General features: G+C 31.2%; 2 non-coding genes across 2 annotated transcripts; both read right to left on the bottom strand.

The window, feature by feature from the left end:
* Positions 1 to 7,772: 7,772 nt before the first annotated feature.
* Positions 7,773 to 7,845, bottom strand: Trnai-uau (transfer RNA isoleucine (anticodon UAU)). Its single transcript has one exon. It is a non-coding gene; the product is annotated as a tRNA-Ile (tRNA).
* Positions 7,846 to 8,008: 163 nt separating this feature from the next.
* Positions 8,009 to 8,091, bottom strand: Trnay-gua (transfer RNA tyrosine (anticodon GUA)). The gene has a single exon. It is a non-coding gene; the product is annotated as a tRNA-Tyr (tRNA).
* Positions 8,092 to 22,807: the final 14,716 nt, after the last annotated feature.

Genomic DNA, 22,807 nt, shown 5'->3' with positions numbered 1-22,807 from the left:
TGCTTCATTTTGAATGCCGTCCTCGTTTGTTTTCTTTATTAATCGTAAAAACTCAGATTTACCATTGTTTCCTCCACCATTAATTACTACTATACTTCCCATTTTTGCTCTGTAGAGATTGACCTTAGCTAATATTGTGAATAATGTCTTTGTTAATTCTTCGTCTTTTTTAGCGAAATCCGCAACAAATTCGTATTCTTTATCATTGCGGAAATCAATTTCGTTATTTAAATATTTAGTAAAAAGTTCATAATCGAAAAAAGTCTCATTTGGTATAAATCATGGTTTTTTGTGTTCCTCTGTCATCTCCTCTTTATTTTTTAATATCATGTCAGGTAATTCTCATTCGGTAATTCCGTTGTCGGCAACTCGGTATAATCCTTTGTTGGCGAAAAAAAACCCTTTTCTGTTTTGAATGAATCCTGCCATTTTTTTTTGATATTCAAAACTGCTATCTCTGTCCGTACTAAAATATTGTGGAAAATCTTCTCGAACGTTTTTGATCAAGTTGATATGTCCAATACTTTTTTTTGTGAAAAACTCTAACAAATCAAAATCGTCTCATTTGATTCATTTTTCTTTATAAAATAAATAAAGTCCAATCGAATCAATGTGAAAAATAGGGAGCGTTGCCCTTATATACATACATATAAAGGCAACTTTTCCGTCTTTCAACCCACAATTGTTGAGAAAAAAACTTGGTGGTCAGTCTGGAACCAATAATCGATGTTCACTGTAGTTAAAATTACTATTATTGAATAGCTTTTTGACCACTTTTGTTTTTTCCGATTGTGTATTGGGGATGAGGTCTAGCTCGCGTCTCAACCCGAAGCGTCTCCTTTAACTTCAATTTTTTTTGAATTGATTTCGGGTTTGTCATATACGATTGAGTTGTAGCTATTTCGAGTTAATGGAGCAATTGCTTCATCACGTTCTTTTCATTCACCGAATTTATCAGCTAAAAAGACTAATGAGTTTTGGAATTTTGGTGCCATTGAAATTTTGTTTCATTTTCTCAAAGTTCCGTCTTCATTTAAGTAAGGTGTCTTTTTTTCCATATCTTGCATTAAGAAAGGTTGACGATAAGTTAATCCTCTAACTTTAAGATATACACCATTCATTTTGTCTTCTTTGATTAGTTTTACGGCAAAATCGAAAACATCTTTTTCATCGAAAAATTGTCTAATAATGCTAATAAAAATTTTGATGTATTTTTGCTTTTCGATTGAATATGCGATGATTTGTAGTCGAATATATGAATCACCATTCAATTTAGCGTTTTTACTATTTTGAATAATCCCATGTGTTGCTTTGATTACTGATCCGATTACCATTTGTGCTCTTTCGAATGCTCGTTTTTTTTCTCCCGCAGTGACAAATTCCACTCCACTTTCTTTTTTTGCAGGTTCATTAACTACCACATTATCTTTTACAGATTCTGGCGTAGTTGTTGTTGTGTTTTGCAATTTAAAATCAGGTGCGTATTGTACTTCAGTTTTTTTTGTTGCAGGGTTTGCAGTGTTTGTTGTTGTGTTTGTTGTTGTGTTGTTAGTTTCCATTTTTTTTCTCCTTATTGTTTTGGCACGTTTATTTTGGCCATAATGGTTTGTTTTGCTTCTGTGATTTTTGTATGTTTGTTGATAATTTTTTCCAACTTAGCTGGTGGGATGCCGAATTCTAGTTCGATATCTTTAACTACCTTAACATAATTAATTTTTCGCATAGAAACTGGTTGTTTCATCGTTACTGAAAAAGAGTTATCTTTTCCGATAATTTTAGTCACTTCGTTTTGTGACATGTAATTAATCATTGCTTCTTTGTGTAATTTAACTTTTTCTTTAATACACGCTTCTTCTTTTTTTGCTGTGATAAAACCGTCTAAAACGACCAAATCTTGAGCTGAAATTACTTCTAATACTTCTTTATTTTTCTTTAACATTAGTGTTTTATTTGTTTCCATTTTTTTTCTCCTTATTTTTTATTATTTGCTTTGTATTTTGCTTGTTCTGCTTTTTCTTTTTCTTCCATGTATTTTTTAGTGTGGTGTTCTACAACTGCTGATAATTTTGAATAATCAAAAGATGTTTGTAAAATATCTTCATGTAGTGCTCTAAATTTAATACTTGCTTCTTTGTCTTTTTTGTTTTTTTTGAATTCAGCTTTTAATTTTTTTCCAAGTGATTCAATTTTTGACATTAATTGTAATCTGTCATATTCAAATTGTGCTAAATCAATAGCATTTTCTTTTTGTGTTTTCATTGTTTTTTCTCCTATGTTTTTGTTATTTTTGGCCATTTTTTGGTCCTCCTTTATTTGTTCTAACTATAAAATAATATCCTAAAATAATTTGTGCGATGAATAGCAATAATATAATTATACCATGAAATGTAAAATCATGTGAAAAACAATATCCTATTCATGCCGTGTAAAGTGGTATTAAACCACTAACTGTAAATATAAAGCCTGATTGTACCAAGCTAAATGATTTCAAATCTTTTCACTTTCTTTCGATATTTAATCCCGAAAATAAAAATGAAATATTTGTTGCCAAGAAAGCAAACGCTCCCGTTGCAAATCCAAGCAAATAATATGTCTGTACATTTGTTTCTGGTCCTTCTACATATTTAAAAAGATCGACAAAAGCATTGTCTGTTTTGCTAAATGCCAAAGTACATATTACTATTGACATTGTAGTAAATAATAAGGCTAAATAATTGATGCCCAATACTATTTTCATAATTGTTTTTTTTATATCTAACATTTTTTTACCTCTTATTTATTATACACTCTAAGCAGAATAATTTGTATCTTTTTCGTCCAGTAAATGCCTCAGGTGTTTTGTCCTCAGAAGATTTTTTCCCACTGTCCTCTGTATGTTCGGCATCAAGTCCATTTTCGCATCGACATTTAATGTATGGTAAATCGAAACTATAGTGGTTTCTTGTTTCTAAATAAGCAATAATTCTAATCTCATCTTCAAAGATACAACTAAAACTATTTATCATAATATATGTGACTGAAACACCAAACGAAAGTAAATATTCAAAAATCAACAGTATATCGTCAAAATGATTACTAAAATAACCTAATTCTTCGAAAACAACCATTTTTATATTTTTAGATTTTATGTTGATCGTATCGTAAAATTGTGTTTTGAATACCTCATATAATGAACGATTATTCGGAAGTTTGTTTTCATCTACATATTTATTATATTCATAGTATGTTAATAACGATGTACTTAGTTTTACAACGTTGTATTTGCTGTAATCATCTGTTTCGCGCAATGATTCTTCAGGTACTACATACAACACTTCTTCTGGTTTCAAAAACGAATCTACTCATTTTTTAACAATTGTTGTTTTACCCGTTTGCATAGCACCATACACTCCAAACACAAGTCCTGTTTCAAATCGTGTCCCATTTTTTTCGAAATTAAATCATTGCCTATTATCATTTCGTTTTCATTTAATTATATTACTTTTTTTCATATTTCTCCTCAAAGCTCCTTATCTTGAATTGTTTTTCTATAAATTGTAATTTTTTCTATTTGTTGTTTAACGGCGTAACCACCTTTGGCGTTGAAAAAATCGAATGTTTTTCGAAACGCAGAACGTATTAGGTTAACGTACTTTTTATCAAGGCATTTTTCGTCGTAATTGTTTGTTGGTTTTCGAATTGTTGCTCGACGCATTATTTCAGTCGTAGGACAATCTAGAAAATGAATTTCATCAGGGAAATAATCATCTAAAATAGTTTCGTTATATAATCCTAATAATTCGTGTTCATTAATTGTTTTGTCTCCACCGAAAACTTGATAAGCATAAGTACTAAAAATGTATCGATCACAAATAACAACATCGTATTTTTTCAATTGTGGTTTGATATATTTCATAAATAATTCTCATCCGATTCCAATAAACAAAACTGCTTTAGTTCGTGAACTAATATCTAGTTTATCATTGAAAAAGATTTTATTCGCCATAATGCGTCCAAATTTTATACCTTTTGGTTCGCATGTCGTAAGTACTTTCAATCCTTCTTTTTCTAATTCTTTTTTTAATTTTTTAATATATGTTGTTTTACCAGAATAATCAATTCCTTCGACAACAATAAATTTTCCTTTTTTCATTTTTACATGTTCTCCTTTCGTATGACTATCGGTACTGCTTGTCCTTTCAGTTCAATAACGATGTGGTCCCCAACCTTGTATCCTTGTTTGTTTGTTGATAAATTCACTTTCTTAGCGAAAATTTCATTCAATTTAACAGGGTGGTTCAATCATGCTATGTAACTTATTTTACCAGTTTTTTTTCCAAATTGCGTAGTTATTTTTTTGATTGTTGCACACGCCGTCGGTCCCGGTAATTTGAACGCATACTTACGCTCGATAATAATACCATCAATAGGATAATCAATTTGTTTTTGTTGTTCGATGTAATCATTTAACTCATCAATTTTTATTGTTTTTTCAACATTTTTATAATTAATGAAATCAATTAAATTATGTCGTTCCACTTTTTGCTTCCTATTAAGAAGACCAACAACGTCTCTTCGTGTCCCATTTTCTTTTTTCATAACAAGTTCGCCCCAGCCGACTTCCAATATTCCTTCTATGGAAAAAGTTGTTATTTCTGATCAAGAACGGCAAACAATTAACTTGTTGGTAGAAGCATCATAAAATGCTCCCACCCCATCAAGTTTTGGACTCACTACTATTGTTTTAGCGTGAGGTGCCAATTTAAATAAAATGTCTTCTAAGTTTCAAAATTTTTTTAACGTTTTATTTATTTCCATCTTGCTTTTCTTGGATTTTGATAATATGAAAACTTACTAATTCCAAAATTGCTTCGTAAAACGAAAGTTTTTTGTTTATAGTTGGGTCTTCAATACATGGTTTTTCTCACTTACCTTCGATTAATTTTTTTTTTGCTTGATAATCGTACTCTACATAACTTTCAAATGTATCCATCAAAATATCTTCTGTCAGTAATTCCATTTCGATATTGTAAATCATAATTTCTTCCAATTTTCGATAAATCGAAGAGTCATATATTTCGTATACTCTATCTTGTCCTATCACAAATTTTCTTCTACTATTCGAAAAATATTTTTCGTACATCTCTTTATTTCAGCGTCTCATTATACTCGGTACCCCTCCTTATGACATATTTCAGTCAAATATTCCACATCAGCTTTTAGTTTTTCGTTTTTACTTTTAAGTTTTTTTATTTCTTCGTTTAATTTGAAAGAAGTCATTTCTTCTAGTTTACAACATTTGGCGGTTTCTATTATGGTTTTAACCATGTCTAATTTCTCTTGTGCTTCACTTAAAGAAACGTTAAATATTTTGGATAATATCTCAATGTTGCTTAATGGTCAATATGGAAGTTTTAACATTAATTCTGCTTTTTTTGAATCATTATGTTTACACATACAACAATATTTACTATTCATTATTTTTTGTGATATATCCTTTTTTAATTGCGTTTATTGCGCTTAATTTTTCATGCGCTTCTTTTAGCGAGATTTTGAAAATTTTAGCAATGGCTTCCGCGTCAGTACAAAAAGCAAAACGGTTTAGAGTATCATTAATTAGTTCTAAACCAATATATTTATGCTTGAAACATGGTGTAAAAAATAAGTATTCTGATTCGTCTATGCAGTGAATGGTACAAAAATCACATGAATAAATGTTGTTGAGTATATCTTTATTATTTGGTTCAAATATTTTATTCATTATTTTTTTGTTCCTCCTCTTAATTTTTTTCATAATTTAAATGCTGTGCTTGTTAAAACTAAACTTAAAACGATTAAAGCAACGCCTGCTAATCCAAGCCCAATACTACTATTTACTACTTTGTTTGCGTGATATCCGTGATCTTCAACAACTTTACCTAGTACTAATTCTTCATCATGTACTAATGCTTTGTTAAATGCTTCATTATATTCTGAAATTTTTTCATTATCTTCTTTTTTGATTTCAAGTAAAGCGTTTTCGAATGTTTTATTAGGTTCTAATAATGTTTTAATATCCTTGTTAAGATAATCTACATCATATTTTTCAAATAATTTTTTTTCGGATTCCATTTCCCTTAGTTGTGTAAAAGATGATCGTCATTTTTTAGTTGCTAAAAATAGTGGTTTGTAAATTGTTCCAATCTCAGCTTGGGTTTTAGCAACAGGTCTTAAGGCATTATAGCTTTTTTTCGCCTCATAACGAAGTATATTGTTGTTATATATTATTTTTTTTTGAAGTTCAATTTTTTTATCTAAATCATTAATGAAAAGTTGAGTGTTTAATTTACAACCCTGATTGGTAGATTCTGCTACTAATTTATCAAATGTCATTTCTTTTTTGTCAGCAATTTTATATTTGTATATTCATATATATTCATATTTTTCATTTGGTTCACCATCTATTTTTCCTAACAATTCAATCTTAGAAATTATATTACTAATTTCGATTGCTCCATATGTAGTAATTGAATCTGTTTTTTGATCTTCAATAGCTGTATTTCGTGTAGCTATTAATTCTTCGTATTTAGTAGTAAATGCTGTTTTTTGAGCTTCAATATCTGCGTCTCGTTTGTCTGCTAATTCTTTATATAATTTTTTCTTTGCGGGTACGCTTTTACTTAATGTGATACTATGTAACACAATTCCAGTGATAGCAACAATTAAACTTAATGCGCCAACGCCTAAGACAATACTGTCCAACCTATTTTTTTGTAAGAAGCTTAAAACTTCTTTAACTTGTTTATTTTTTGTCATTATTTTTGACCTCCTTGTTTTAATTCTTTAAAATTGTCAATACAATATTCCAATGCTTTTGTTAATGCTTGAAATCATACTAATTTTTTTTCTTGTTCTGTTAAAGAAAAAATATCATTTCATATTACGTTGTGTCTAAAGTTGTTATCATATTGGCACATATCTTGTTTCTTATATCTTAATTTATCAATTAAACTTTGTAGGTTAATTAAATCTTTTTTTATTAAGTCTGAAAACCCTTTAACATAATTTTTGTAAGTTTCATTGTTTTCGATTGTGATTTTTAATTCGCCTTTTATTTCATTATAATTACGAATACAATAATCAATAGCTTCTTGTTCTTCTTTTAATATCGATAATTTTTTTATCAATGAAGGTATGTTTTTTCCTTTATGTATAATTTCATCGTCCAAAATAGATTTTGGAAAGCTTTTTATTGTATTTAATTTTTTTTCACTTAATTCTTTTATAGTATCAATATTAATTAAATTTCTTTGTATTAAATCTGAAACTTTTTTAAAGTAAATATCATATGTTTCTTTATTTGTCATTATTCTTGACCTCCTATTTTATTTAGTTCCTTTATATAATATTTTATCATGCTATTTATACTTTTGTACACTTTTTTTCGACGTGCCTGTTGTTTTTTTGTAATGTCTTTAGGGATCGAATTAATATCCAAATGTGCTGTCATAAGTCGTTGTACATCAACTTTTTTCGATTTGAGATCGGCTCGCAATTTTGATTCGCAACGTGACACTTCATCGTCAACAGCAAACATTCGTTTAATTTTATCTATTCTATTTTCCATATTTTTTTTCCTCCTTTCCTTATATGGTACCCACGGGAGGATTCAAACCTCCAACCTAAGGCTTAGAACACCCTTACTCTAATCAATTGAGCTACGTGGGTAAAAATGGTCGGAAAGAGAGGACTTGAACCTATGATCTCTCGGACCCAAACCGAGTGCTTTAGCCAACTAAGCTACTTTCCGATGGTAGAGCCATTGGGGATCGAACCCAAGACCTCACGCTTATAAAGCGAGCGCTATAACCACTAAGCTATGGCTCTATATGGAGCAGATGAGAGGAATCGAACCTCCATAGTCAGATTGGAAATCTGAAGTTCTACCGTTAAACTACATCTGCTAATGGTGCTGGTTACAGGCCTCGAACCTGTACTCGTCCGTTTACAAGACGGGTGCTTTGCCACATTAAGCTAAACCAGCAAATGGTGGAGGAGGAGAGATTCGAACTCCCGTATCTAAAAAGAATCTGATTTACAGTCAGACGCGTTTAACCACTTCGCTACTCCTCCGTGGCGGACCTGACGAGAATCGAACTCGCTATCTCCTCTTAGACAGAGAGGCATGTCATCCATTACACCACAGATCCAAATGGTGGAGATGGCGGGATTTGCACCCACTTCTTGACGCAATTTGATCATGATTGTTTAATTTCGCTTTATATGATCATTCAAACGAAACTTAGTTGCTATTTACGAAATTGTCCCGCAACTGACAATTAAGGGGTTTTTTTGTTATTATATTCTCTAATATGACGGTGAAAACTGAAACGTGTTATTAGATACCAATGAGGATTCATTCATCAACATTGAAAGGTTGTTTGTAGTTGTTTTTGCATTTGTTAAAAAAAGAAACTACGCCAATCGAACCTATACATCCCCGAATATATTATACTACACTTTTCCTCCTCCAAATAATTTTCTTTTTAAATATTGTAGAAATGTTTCTTTCTTTTCTATTGGTGTTTTAGGTTCGAGTTTCCTATAAACTCTTGCGAAACGATGCAATGCTGGTCATCTACTGGTGAATATTTTATTCTCTCCATAAATGTTATAGTGTTTACCAACAACCTCAAAACCTTTATCTTTAATGTTTTTAGGTGTTTCATCGAGCGAAAAAATGTAATCGTTTCAAATTCACAATTTACGAAAAACAGACAATAAAAGATGATTTGTTTTATCTTTTTTAATTTTAATGTCATTCTCGATAACATATTCTTCGATAATATCTTTAATTTTAGTATGTGTTTTCGTACTTTTTTTATATTTGTTGTCTAAGTATAAGTTGTCAACCTCTATTGTACTAAATCGCATTCTTTTTATTCGATATAGCGATCATTTAGTTAATCTATGTTTTTTAAAAAAAGGACTTTGAAATTTAATGTCTTTACATAGTTCGATTTGTTCTTCATTTAGTTTTCACAAATTGTGTTTCTTGATTTCTAATTTTTGACAAATAGCTTTTATATCTTTTTCTTGAAGATATATAGTTGTGTTTTTAAATATACTGATTTCGTATTTGAACTTTTCAAGAAACTTTAAATATCCAAATTCTTCTCCTGTTTCGATAATCTTTTTCGCCAAAATAGAAGCACTCACTAATGCTGATTTTGGATCAAAGCATTTATTGTATATATTAAGTGATTTAATATTGTAAAACACAGGACAACCTTCTTTATTCATGTATCATTTGGCTCCTGCTTTCTTCATTCTATTCAAGAATCATCAATAAACCGAAAAATGTTCCTCAAAAGTAGTTAATATTCCCGATTTGGTATCTTTCGAGTCTCAGTAGTTAACTCACACTTGTTTACTTGTTATTCCTTTATGTTTGTGTGTGTAGTAAAACATTCTTTCCTCGTATGTTAATTGATTTATTTGTTTTTTATTTTTCATAGTTTTATTTATATTTAGTCTTTTCTATATAATGTTTAATACATAATACTTGATATTTATCAGCGTCTCCAACCAAATTATTACTGTCGTTGTGTAAAATGTAATTAGAATATGCTTTTTCATCGCATTCGAAACAACGAGCTTCGTCTAATTGGTAACGAACGTCAGCAAATCTTCCAACGTATTCTTGAAAAAAATATCGTGGATCTGTCTTATATAATGTCAATAGACAAAATACAAGAGTAATACGACGGCGTTGTAAGTTTGGAATTTGTTGTAGAAACTCATATGGATAAAAGTGAAATTCATCAAAAAATAGAACATTGTGTCCTTTAGCTATGGCATCTTCAATTTTATTTGTCAAATCGATATGATCACGAAAAGTGATAACTGGTCTAATTTGACGTGTTTCTCTTGTTGTTCCTTCTAATTGAAAAATTTGTGGTTCTTCAATACCTCATTCTGCGATAAGCTTTTTTAACTTTGTCGTCTTTCCTGCTCTCATGATTCCTTCGATTGAAATAATGAGCCCTTTATTCAATAACTCTTGTTTGAACATTGTTTTTTTTCCTCCTGTGTTCCTTTTTTTTTTATTTTTTTTGTTTGCTGGCAGAGAGACGAAGCCTTGACGTTTACCAAGACCTCGTCATAAAACCGGCCGTAATATGACCGGTTAAGGTGAATGAAACAGTGACTTTGAAAATAAAAAGATAAAGGAAAGGAAATTGTCGCTTAAGCTAGTTGTCACTGCCTCTTCACAATAATATACATGGTAAAAAAAATAAATTGTGTTTCCTTTTTGCATCTTTTTTTTATCTTTTTTTTTCTTGTTTTGTAATTTCCTTTTCAAACTTTTTGAGCATGTCCTTAAATATCATTTGATGTAGAAAATCATATCCAAATTCTTTATCAAACTTTTTTTCAGGCATGTCTTCTCGTCATTCAGCGAAAACAACATTCAACCGGCATAGTTTTTTAGTGTCGCAACTTACCATAACCTTAAGGTCAAATGATTTATCCTCGTCTTTACGTTGTTCGAAATTCATGAAGAACACAACTCTTTTACTGTCGTTATCATCTCAACTGGTGTTTGTGTATATTCATTTTCGATGTTTTTTTGTAATTTCCTTACTGATTTTTTCAAAATAATCATGAAACTTCAAATTTCTCTGATTCATTTTTGAATTAAATTTTTCTACTTGTTTTTTTGTCATATATTTCATTATTCTTCTCCTTTATATTTATACGATCCTCTTTTTTTCGTGAATTTTTGATTAGCTATTTCTTTTCTAATTCTATTAATTGTCTTTATTTTTTCAACGTTTTCTTTTTCTCAATCAAGAACAGCATATACACCAATAAATATTTTGGGATTATCGCCTTTTTTTCAAGTTGAAAGTTTTGTTTTTGCTAAGTTAACAAGATTTTTTCGACATCTATTGAAAGCGCTACGTGAAACTTTATTTTTCATGTAAGATGGGTAATTATTTGTTGATTCATCGGCTTCATTATAGTCTTTGTTAAAATATTTTTGTGAAATTTTTCAAACTTTTTTCATACGAATATTTTCAAAATCATAACTATATAATCTATTTCAATTTTTAGCTAGTATAATTGAACTCATTTCTTTTCTAATAGTTTTTTTAAATTCTTCAAGATAATCATCTAATTTTTCAAAATCCTCAAGTATTAAATAAACTTCGATTTTGTTATTATCACTATCTTCTAAATGATATCATCGTCTAGGTTTTTTTTCTAAAATATGAATATTAAAGTTTACAAAGTCAAATCTATGACCCATAGACTCAATAGTGACGACAAAACGACCTCTCAAAGGTTCATGTGGTGACTCATCCCAGCTCATTCAATCACAATAAACCATACCACAATTCATTTTTTCAACAGCACTAATAAGTGTATTTTCCATTTTTTTTTCTAATTGTTTTAATTCGTCGTAAGATATTTTTTTATATTTTCCATTTCCATCCGAAAAATTTGACATTATTCTTTTCCTCCTTTTAGATATTTAATAATATAATCTATTTTTTTTTCAACCTCTAATAATCGTTCTTCTGTAATTGCACCGCTACTTGTTGGGTGAGGTACCGCCATTTGAATTAATCTCTTCATGGTCTTAAAAGCCGGTAAATTGGGAAATCTATATTTTTCATTTTTGTTTCATCATTTGTTATGTTCATACGTGTATTTATCATCATCCCTTACTGTACTAGTACAGCTTTCTCACACGCTATTAATGTATTTTAAACTCAAGTATGCGTCTTTTAAGTTAAAAGGTTTAGGTAATAAATTAGCATATCCATTCAATTCATAAAAATCTTCATCTTTATTTTTTATAATACAGTTACCGTTTGTTAATAGTGGTGTGGCTGACATATAAACACCTGTTTTGTGTAAGCTATATAATCTAACAACATATAATTTATTGTTGTATATAAACATATCTAATTTTTTATATTTTTTTTTAGAATCGTAAAGTGGAACACCTTTTTTGATGAAAGCCACTTGTTCTTTTGTCAATTGTCATTCTCAAATATGATCCGCGTTGTGTTTTAGTGTTGTTTCTTTATTTTTTGTCATTATTTTTTCCTCCTTTATTTTCAATTAACTTTGTCAATTGTTTTGTTTTTTCAAATAATTTTTTAATATCTTTTTCTTGTTCAATACTACTTTCTGAATTATGATTAAGGCATTCACCTAACTTTTTAATGTCTTCATGATTTGCTTTAATCATCTTTTCAAAATTTTTCAATAATTGAATAATAGTTTCATTTTCTGTCATTATTTCTGTCCTCCTTTGTTTGGTTTTATAAATTCTATAATTCTACCTTGAAGCTTTGCCATGTCATTTTGATTTTTGATGAGCGCTTCGATTTTCGAATTCATCAATTCGATTTGTTTTGTTATATTATTTTCCATTGGTTTTTTTCTCCTTAGAAGTGATCTTATCTGTTTTCTTCTTTATTTCTATATTTTTATTATATCACATTATTTTTTTTCTTTCATTATTTTTTTCCTCACTCTCAGGGAGGTCCTCTTCTTGTTGCGATAATATCTTCATAATTATCTATACAATGTTTAAATGCTATAATCATATTTTTATACTGCTCTTGCATATCCATTTCTTTTTGTATTCTTTCTTCACATTCATCGTAAAGTCTGCTACTATTCGCTAAATGTTCTCTCAATAAGTTTAAATCGAGACCCCATGGGACAATGCTATTTTCAATCTCATATATATATTCTTCTACTGTCTTTTTTTTTACTGGTTGGTTTTCACCATCTTTTTCCTTCATTTTTTGAATTATTGCTCACATAAGCAATTGTTTATAAAACTTTAAACTTTCGTATTTTTTTATTACGTTATCCACGTAGTTTTCTACTTTTTTGTACATTATTTTTCTTTTCCTCCTTTTGAAATAATCAAATGTTTTTCTCATAATTTTTTAAATTTAATCATGTCTAATTTGAAACTATTTTTCTTACTTATTAATTTAATCAATAATAAAGGTACTCCTTTTGATGTAACCAAATCAAATATTTTTTCTCCTTTTAAAACATAACCTTTTTGTATGTTTAATAAATCACTTACTGTTTTTGTTGTCATTATTTTTCAAAAAACCTTTTCTTCTTTCATTACTATTGTATCATATTCTTTTTCGAAAAGTTTAAATAAAAATGGTCCTCGATAATTTAAGAAGTAACCACGCATTGAAGCATTTCGAATTAAATGTCGTACAACCGAACCGTGACGTTTTTTGAAATCAATATATTTTTCTTTAATCAAGTCTTTCAAACAATATTTTATCGCTAATACATGATCACAAATAATTTTAACATTGATATCATTTGTAGTTTTCTTTTCAATTTTGTCAGCAATATCAGTGTATTCTTTCAACTGGAAAGGTGTTTTAAAGTTGTTAACAACAATCAACAATCTTTCCAATCCGGCTCCAGTATCTATATTTTTTTTGTTTGACATAGTATAATTACCTTCACCATCATTTAACATATAAGAAAATACAACGTTTCATATTTCTAAATATCTGTCATTATCAATATTTTCTTTCAATAAATCAATTCCTTTGTTTTCTTTATCTAACTGCTGTCCCAAATCATAAAAAAATTCAACATTTGTTCCACATGGGCCAACTCCTAAATCTCAAAAATTAGTTGTTTTATCTCCTGAAATCAAATGGTCTTCTTCAACACCTATATTTAACAATATTTGTTTAGTTTCATCGTCCGAAAACAAATACGTAATGTACAATTTTTGAATGTCCAAATTCAATCATTTTGGCGATGTTAAAAATTCTAATGCTCACGTTAACGATTCTTTTTTTTGATAATCATTAAATGAAAAGTTACCTAACATGCGAAAAAACGTTAAATGTCGATTAGTTTTACCTATTAAAGAGATGTCGTTTGTTCGTATTACATCTTGTACGTTAAAAAGTCGTGAATGCGGTGGTGTTTTTTCTCCTAAAAAATAAGGTCTCAACGCTGAAACGCCTGAATTTACAAATAATAATGAACCTTCTTTGTTAATTATCGATTTGTTTTCTATTTTAAAATGTTTCTTTGAAGTTCAAAACTGACTTCATTTTTCTATTAATTCTGTTTTATTCATTTTGTTTTTTTCTTTTCTCCTATATTTTTATTATAACATACTTTTTTTTATTTTTGTTTCTAATTTTTCAATTCAATACAAAGCCACCGGAATCACGACGGCAAGCCCTAACAAAATACGGCCCAACCAATCACCTACCTCGCGTACATTCGATACTGTAATACCATAAATATATAGTACATATATTACGCCCATATATATAAATATAATAGTGAGTGCGATTACAGTTGTAAGCAACAACAACCACACCAGATTAAACAATATGGTTAGTGTTTGTTTATTCATGTCCAAATCAACCTATGTTATCCAGGCAAATTACAGTAAAAAATGCTAATGCTGGGTTAAATACAAACAATAAACCTAAATTATCAACCGAAGTAATATCTATTGTTAATGCCAATACTATACACATGTTTAAATGCGTAAGATAAATAGCCACTATAACCACACCTAAAAAATTAAATACTTCTTTTCTAGTTATTGGTCAGAAATTATCAATAACGTCTATCAAGAACATACCAATAAACATTGCCACTATTCACGTCACGGATAAAATAAATCGCACGTAGTCCAACGTCGTATTGAATCCTGAGCCCTCGTATATGTTTCAAATACAAAAGCCCAATATTCCAAAGTACGTAATTACTGCCAATCACCCTATAGTTTTGTCTTTCATGTCTTTTCGACCTCCTTTTAAATTATTGTACCATACTTTATTAATAATTCTGTCAAAATAAAATAATAATTGCTGTGAATGTATAAAAACACCTCTGCCACAGCGAAAAAATTAACGGCAAAAAAAATTAATAAATGTTTGTTCATATTTTTCATAATTATATTGTACCACAAAAAATTATTGTGTGGAAAAAATTATTATTATTATTATTATTATTATTATTATTATTATTATTATTATTATTATTATTATTATTATTATTATTATTATTATTATTATTATTATTATTATTATTATTATTATTATTATTATTATTATTATTATTATTATTATTATTATTATTATTATTATTATTATTATTATTATTATTATTATTATTATTATTATTATTATTATTATTATTATTATTATTATTATTATTATTATTATTATTATTATTATTATTATTATTATTATTATTATTATTATTATTATTATTATTATTATTATTATTATTATTATTATTATTATTATTATTATTATTATTATTATTATTATTATATAAATATATATACATATAGACACACACACACGCGCGCACATAGTACAGCCCCAAGCTAAGGCCTCCAAAACGCCCAAAAAGCCCCTTTTTAAGCCATTTTAGGCCCTTTTTAGCTTTTTTTGGTACTTTTTCCGGTGTTTTCATTTGGTCATTTCCGACCCCTCCACATGCTCAAAATCGACCCATTAGGTGGCCAAACAGAGGCGGAAGGTTGAGGGTGTGGGGTTTGGTTCATTTATTCATTTTTTGGCTTCCTTTTTTCGTTTTCTCGTTTTCTTGTTTTCTTGTTTTCTTGTTTTCTTGTTTTCTCGTTTTCTTGTTTTCTCGTTTTCTTGTTTTTGTCTTTTTCGTTTTCTGTTTTTGTCTTTTTCGTTTTCTGTTTTTTTTCTTCTTCTTCTTTTCTAATTTTATTATATACCAAAATTTTTAATTTGTCAAGTGTTTTTTTTAATTTTTTTTGATTTTTTTTGGCTTGTTTTTCCTTCTGATAATGCCATTTTTTCCCTTTTGCTAATTTTTTTTTTGCTTTTTCTTATATTTATTTTATACCTTTTTTTTTATTTGTCAAGTATTTTTTATTTTATTTTTTATTTTTCGATTGTTAAATTTAGGCCCTTTTTTTTTGCGTTCAATGGTTTAGGTCGTTTTTTTTAATTGCGGGCCTGTTTCGCGTTGTTCAATTTTGAAGGTGTAAAATTAAGCCCGTTTTTTTTTTTGACGGCATAAATTACGTATTTTATTTTTTCGCGTCTAATTTTCATAGTGCCCAAATGCGCAAAAAAAGCCCGGAGATTCCGGGCCTTTCTGCTTGTCGCGGTGGTGCTGTTGGTGGGTGGTTTTAAATGTAAACGCTCGGGGTGTCTTCGTCGTCGCCGTCCACATTTTCGGCCTCTCTTTATTCGTCCCAATTTTCGGCGAATTCTTCCAGTTCTTCGCGTCATTCGCGCGATTCCTTCGCGTAGTCGTCCGCTCCTTCTGCTACGTGTTCCGCTTCGGCTTCACGGAGTAGGTCCGCGGTCGAGTAACAAGCTGAAAAAATGGTTTGGGTGATTTCTTCGGCTTCGTCCGGTGTTATTTCGTTAAATTTTTCATTGCTTCATTTTTCCGCCATTTCTTCGCTAATGTTTCCCAATGTGTGGGCTACGTCGTCGACAATGTCGGGGTAATCCAATCCCTCAAAATCATTTTTTAACTCTTCCAATTCCTTAATTGTTCATTTTGTCATTTTCTAAAATCTCCTTTTTTTAATTATATCATATTTTAATTTAATTTGTTTTGTTTTTTTGTTTTTCTTATCTTTTAAACGGTTCGAAATCCATTTTTTCAGGCTCGAAATCTAAAAGCTCGTTCAATCTAATTGAAAAATCAATTAATTTTTTCGCATTTTCAACGTCTTTTTTTGCCAATCGCTTTTTGGTTGACGTGTTGGCTTCGTCGCTTAATCCTTTACAAATTGCCAAAATTTCAAATTTGAAGGCGTTAAAAGTTGAAGGGGTGAGGTTATCGGCTTTAATTTTTTTATCAATTAATTTTTTAAATATATTTTTTTTATGGTCGGAATAAATCGATTTTAAACCTAAAAAATAATCGAAACGCTTTTTTACTTCTCCACCCCCTCAATTCTTTAAAATCTTGTTTTGTAAGATATCGCAAAATTTCGTTTGGTTTTGGCGTGCTAATTTATTCATTTTTTGCCTCCTTGTCTCATCTTTTCGTAAACTCTTCAATTTCTTTTAAATATTTTTGAAATTTCGGCGTTGGATTGGCTCGGCATTCTTCCGCAACAATTCGACAACTTGCAAAAATTCATTGTTTTAATTCCTCCCATTGTTCAGCGTCCAAAAAATCAACCGTATAATTTTCCCGCAACACTTCGGCAAATTCGAATTTTAAACCATTTAAAACAATATCGAAAAAATCCGGATAATTTAAATTAAAAAAATTATCTAAAAAATTTAAATTGCGATTGTCAAAATCAATTTGTTTTTGCTCTTCTTCGCTAAAAATTGAATAAGGCCAACAAATTACGAAATCGGCCAAAAAGTCGCGGATTTCTTCGCATTGTTCGCGGTCACCGCTTGCGCATTGGTGGCCAAATTTATTAATAATTTTTAATAATCGGTTTTTTTCGTCCTCCTCGTCCCTACAGTCCAAACCTCGCAAATTTTGCGTAATGCTGTAAGTGCTTAAATTTTCGGCACATTCAACCGGCATTTTATCGGCTAAATATTCTTGAATTTCTTTTTTTTCCATGTCTTTTTTTCTCCTTTCCGGGCTTTCTGCCCTATCTTTATTTATTTATTTACTTGCTTTTTAATACTTGGGGAGGCTCTCCCTCCCCCGTGTGGGGTTATTGTTCCCACTTTGCCACGAAATCCGCCACCTTGTCGCTAAAAAACTGGATCGCTTGACTTTCGAAGCTGTCGGCTTCTTCGTCGCAATCAAATTTAGCATTTTTTAAAACTTTAAAGGCTTCGGCTTCATTCAATCCGTCAACCTCTCCAATAATTAATTGGTAGTGGTCCAATTCTAATAATTCCTTTAATTCATTTTTAAATTGTGTTTTGTTTTCCATTTTTAAAATCTCCTTTTTTTTTCTTTTCTTTTATTAAAATTTAATTTGCTTTTTTCTTTCCCTCTTTCTCTAATTATATTATAAACCTTTTTTTTATTTTGTCAATAGTTTTTTTTATTTTTTTTTTGGGCTACTTTTTGCCCTGCTGTAGCCAATCGCTGAAATATTTTAAATTTTTTTTGGTTTTTTTTCGGTTTTTATTGTGTTTTTTTTGTTAAAATTTTTCAGCTTTTCAAAAAATGAAATTGAAAAATCAAAAAAGCCCCTTTTTAAGCCAATCGGTGAAACCGAAAAGGCCCAAAACTCATTTTGCCCTGTGTTTAAGCCAATAAATAGCGGTTAGGTCGACTTTTCCCAGTGTTTAAGCCAATAAATGACGGGAGAAACTAGACCAAAAAAACAAAAAAATAGGTAAACGCAAAAACAGCGACGAAACGCAAGAGCTCCGAAGTCTAACACCTTCCGGGTTGCTTCCTCTTCTGTTTGGCATGTTTAACGTACACAATTACAACCAAAAGGGGAGCGGATCGACCAAAGAGAGGGAGCCAACAAGAGGTGCGACGGGTTCAAAATGGCATTAACACAGGGAAAAGGAGCGAAAAAGAGACCAAAAAAGGGCCAAAATTTCCCAACTCTTAAACTTTTAAACCTTTTGCGAACAACTTTTAAACTTTTAAACAGCGAAAAAGTGGCACCACAACAAGGATTTAAGCACGCCGAGCGAAAAAGTTTAAGAGTTTAAGAGTTTTCGCAAAACTTCTTCCATTTTAAAAATAAAAATATATATATAATTAAAATAATAAATATATAAAACTTTTTGAAAAACTTTTAAACTTTTAAACTTTCCCACTTTTTCGCTCTAAAATGGCTTGAACAGTGGCAAAACTGGCGGTTTAATAGTTTAAAAGTTGTTGCCAAATAGTTTAATAGTTTAAGAGTTGAACGATTCCACCCCTTAAAAAGGCCGTTTTTTGGCTCTATGACTGGGCAAAAACCCGATTGCTCCACTTATTGGCTAAAATAGGGCATTTTTTCGCTCTTCCTCAAAAAGAGGCTAAAAATATTTTGAAAGGTCCCCCCTCTATTATAACATTAAAAATTAAAAAGTCAAGGGTTTTTTTAAATTATTTTATTTTTTTTTTAAAAGGGGCGGAAAATTCCAAAATGAGGCCCCAAAATTGGCTTGGCTATCTCTTAGGCTGGCCAAAATGATACATTTAAGGGGTCAAACAGAGACGAAAGGAGAAGGGGAGGAGCTAACGGGTGGAAGAGGGCACGAAGTGGGGCAAAATGGCACGAAATGAGGGCAAAGGCTATAAAATGGCATAAACAGGGCACAAAATGAGGGTACGAGGTCACAAAATGAGGATAGGGAGGGGCAAAGGGAAAACAGGGAGGGGGAGGGTGACAACCCGGATTTTATTTTTTCATTCCTTGTATATCATTTTTTACCCGCGCCCTATTTTCGCTTTTCGCTTTTTCGCTTTTCGTTGCGTGCCCCCCCTAAGTTTTTTCTCGTTTCTGTGCAGCGCCGCCCCTATCGACGCCCCCCCCCTATATTTTTTCGTGTTCCTGTTTGGCCGGGCCCCTACTTTTGGCCACTTCGTGGCATAGCGAAAAAAAAAATAAAAAAATAAACACTATTTGATTTTTTAACCAGTATACTATCTTGAGGAGGGTTGGTGTTTACGCGCCAACGTACCTTACCGATCCCTTGTTTATCAAGGGAGCATAATTGGTCTACGTATGTAGCCCTGACCACGGTGCTATTAATGTCTCGGACGTTTTTAGCGTAGTCCGCTCCGGCGTAAAACGGACGGGCTATTTTATGGTGAGTGTGGCGAATCGGTTAACGCTCCGGATTGTGGGTCCGGTACGAGTGGGTTCGACTCCCACCGCTTACCCCATTTTACAGAAACAGTTATATTTAATTATAGAACAAACCGCCAGTTTGGCGATGCCCACGGTTAAGTTCGGAAGAATTTTTAGGCGTCAAAATAAGTAAAGGAGAATTGAAAAACCTAATATAATATTATGGAAAATATCAATACAAACAATAATGCAGGGTCTAATGAAAAAGACACTGGAACTGTTAACGCAACAGTTGGCAAAAAGAGTTTAGATGTTCTTACACTTGAAAACGAAAGATTACAGGAAACGTTGAAAAACAAAATCACTGAAATCAAGAATCTCGAAAGAATCAAGGCTGAACATTTGGAAATCATCAACCGAGCCAAAGATAGCCGCAGCGAACAAGATATACAAATCGAGCAATTGCAAAAAAACAATGATGACTTATCAGGTCAACTTAGTTCAATGAGATTGCAAAATGAGTTTGTTTCGAAAGGCGGAAAAATTGAAGAATTTGATGACTTCAAACGTTTAACTAACGGGGTTGAACTTAAGGAAGAAGACTGAGGACGATACCAAGATAAGTACGCCGGGTCTATTTTTAAACCTAAAGAAACAGAACAACCGATAGTTGAACCACTAGCACAAGTAGCCGCAGCACCTGCACCAGGTTTCCAACCAACAGGAGCCGAAGGAAGACGTAATGTCACTTCGGACACCTTATTAAATGACGAAGGAAACAAAGTGCAAACTCTAGAAGATTTTCTCGGGCCTCCACCATCAGAAAAATAGTTTTTCGCTCGTAACCTCCGTAATCGAGTCATAAATATTTAACATATTATAGGAGGAAAAAAAATTATGGCAAAAGTTAATACTAGTTTAGAATCCTTATTAACTGTTAAAGGTGCTGGAAGCGCTTATGATGTTCCATCTACTTTAACGGAATGACGTCGTTGATTACCAATGCTTGGTATCACTAAGTTAAGTCAATTAGGTTTTTATACTTTCAAAAATGAAACAGTGGCCGGATCTTTCCGTTTTGTCGCTGGACAAAGAATGATCCCTCGTAAATATACGGTTGAAACAAGCCGAGCATCTTACAGGGACGCAACACGTGGTATCAAATTGAACCATGTCGCATATGCAACACTTATCGTTGGATTAGATCAACACTACGAAAACGGTGTAACAAGTGAAATGTTCGACGAAAAACGATTTAAAGGAACAGCAGATTTAGTCTTATGATCAGCAAGTACATTCTATGATACTTACTTATTATCAATCGACTTATCATGATTTGTTAAAGCAGCAGATATCTTAAAAGATACTTCAAGTGGAGCACCAGATACAGTTTTGGTTCTTGACGCAGCAACTATCGAAATCAATTCGAAAGACGCAGCAACGAAGTTTATTCGTTTGGTAACACAACACTTGATTAAACTTGAACACTACGTGGACAGTTACGGAAAAACACGTACAGAAGACATTAAAATTGTTATTTCGCCTGTGTTCGAAAATCTTTTGATCACTGCCGCTACGGCAAGCGCATTCAACCCTAACTTCTACATGAAACGTGAAGGTGGATCGCAAATCTACAAATACTCTGCCCAAGTCCATCACTTCTTAGGAAGAAATATTGCAGACAATGTCTACGTTTCTGACTCAACAAAAGCTGTTGATTTATCGAAATGATTATTGATTGCGTCTGAATATAAACCCGACGGAACAGGGCCTATTTGTACAGTTGTTGGAAACTCACATATGATTAACATTGCAGCTTTGGAAGCTAATCAAAACAGAGCGATTACATTCAAAGCCAGTTATGGTATGGAAATTTTCGACGCCTTGAAACCAAGAATGTACGGAATCCGTACTGCCTAATCAGGTTTCACACCACTAGTGTTCAGGGTTGTCACTAGCAAAAAAAACAACCCACCTATAGGAGAAAAAATACATAAAATATGAGTACAAAAGTTAATTTAAGACCAGATGACATTTTATTCGGAAAGGAATCATTATACGATATCGTTGATGGTTTTATGCATCCGACAAATGCCAATGGCAAAGGTAAGGGCGTTTATATTAAACTTCCTGACTATTCATTTTTTGAAATTGAACTTGTAAAACCAAAAGCTGATAATTTCAAAGAAGTTAGTGTTCGTTTACATATTTATTATATGCAATCAAAAATCATCCGTGTACGAGGGAAAGAAAAATCAATTCCTGTATCAGAAATAAATTACGCGACTGAATGATTTGGATTGAACATATTGCAATTGGATAAAGAACAAACACTTAATGATATCAAAAGAGTTGTTGATTCACACCTTCAAACAGTAGGTAATGACAATTATCAATTGAATATTATTACTAAAATAGAAGAAACGATTCTCGAAAAAAAAGAGAATAAAAAAAAGGAGTAGAGAAAAATGGCAACACGAGTATACGAATTAACGGAAGCACCTTATATTTCAGTAGCGGATTTTAAAAAATTTTACGCTAGAGAATATAAGTATGAACCAAGCGACGCGGAAATCCAAGCGGTTATCCAATTAGCTTTCACAAAACTAAACATGTTTGTAGGAGCAAAGGCTATCAGTCAAGAAAGTTTGAACGAGGCCCAACCTGACCCTATTAAACGGGACTTTTTCAAGGAAGCTATTGGACGGTTAGCGGATTACTTTTTGGACATAGGTATTTACGACCAAGGATCACATAATTCTTTTTCTTTCGGTCAAATTAGCGCCAGTTCAAATAACATCTATGAAGTCGAATATGTTCCAAGAATTGTTCGTCAATTAATCGAATATAGTGAATTGTATACTCCTTTTGTCACTTTGGACAGTTCCATTGGGGAATGTTCTACAGACGTAGATGCCAACAATGTTGTTGATTTTTTCGATGCTTTCATTACTCGTGATGACGCTGTAAAATTAGTCGACACAATGAAAACGACACTTCAAGAAGAAATAGGTGTTCGTTTACATAATACTTTAAATGGTACTGATATGTCATGACATGTTAAAGCACCAATTCCATTAA

The sequence above is a fragment of the Styela clava genome, unplaced genomic scaffold (genome assembly GCF_964204865.1).
Source record: "Styela clava unplaced genomic scaffold, kaStyClav1.hap1.2 HAP1_SCAFFOLD_144, whole genome shotgun sequence".
Lineage (NCBI taxonomy): Eukaryota > Metazoa > Chordata > Ascidiacea > Stolidobranchia > Styelidae > Styela > Styela clava.
The sequence above is the reverse complement of the archived record's forward strand: the minus strand, read 5'-3'. Positions and strand labels throughout refer to the sequence as shown.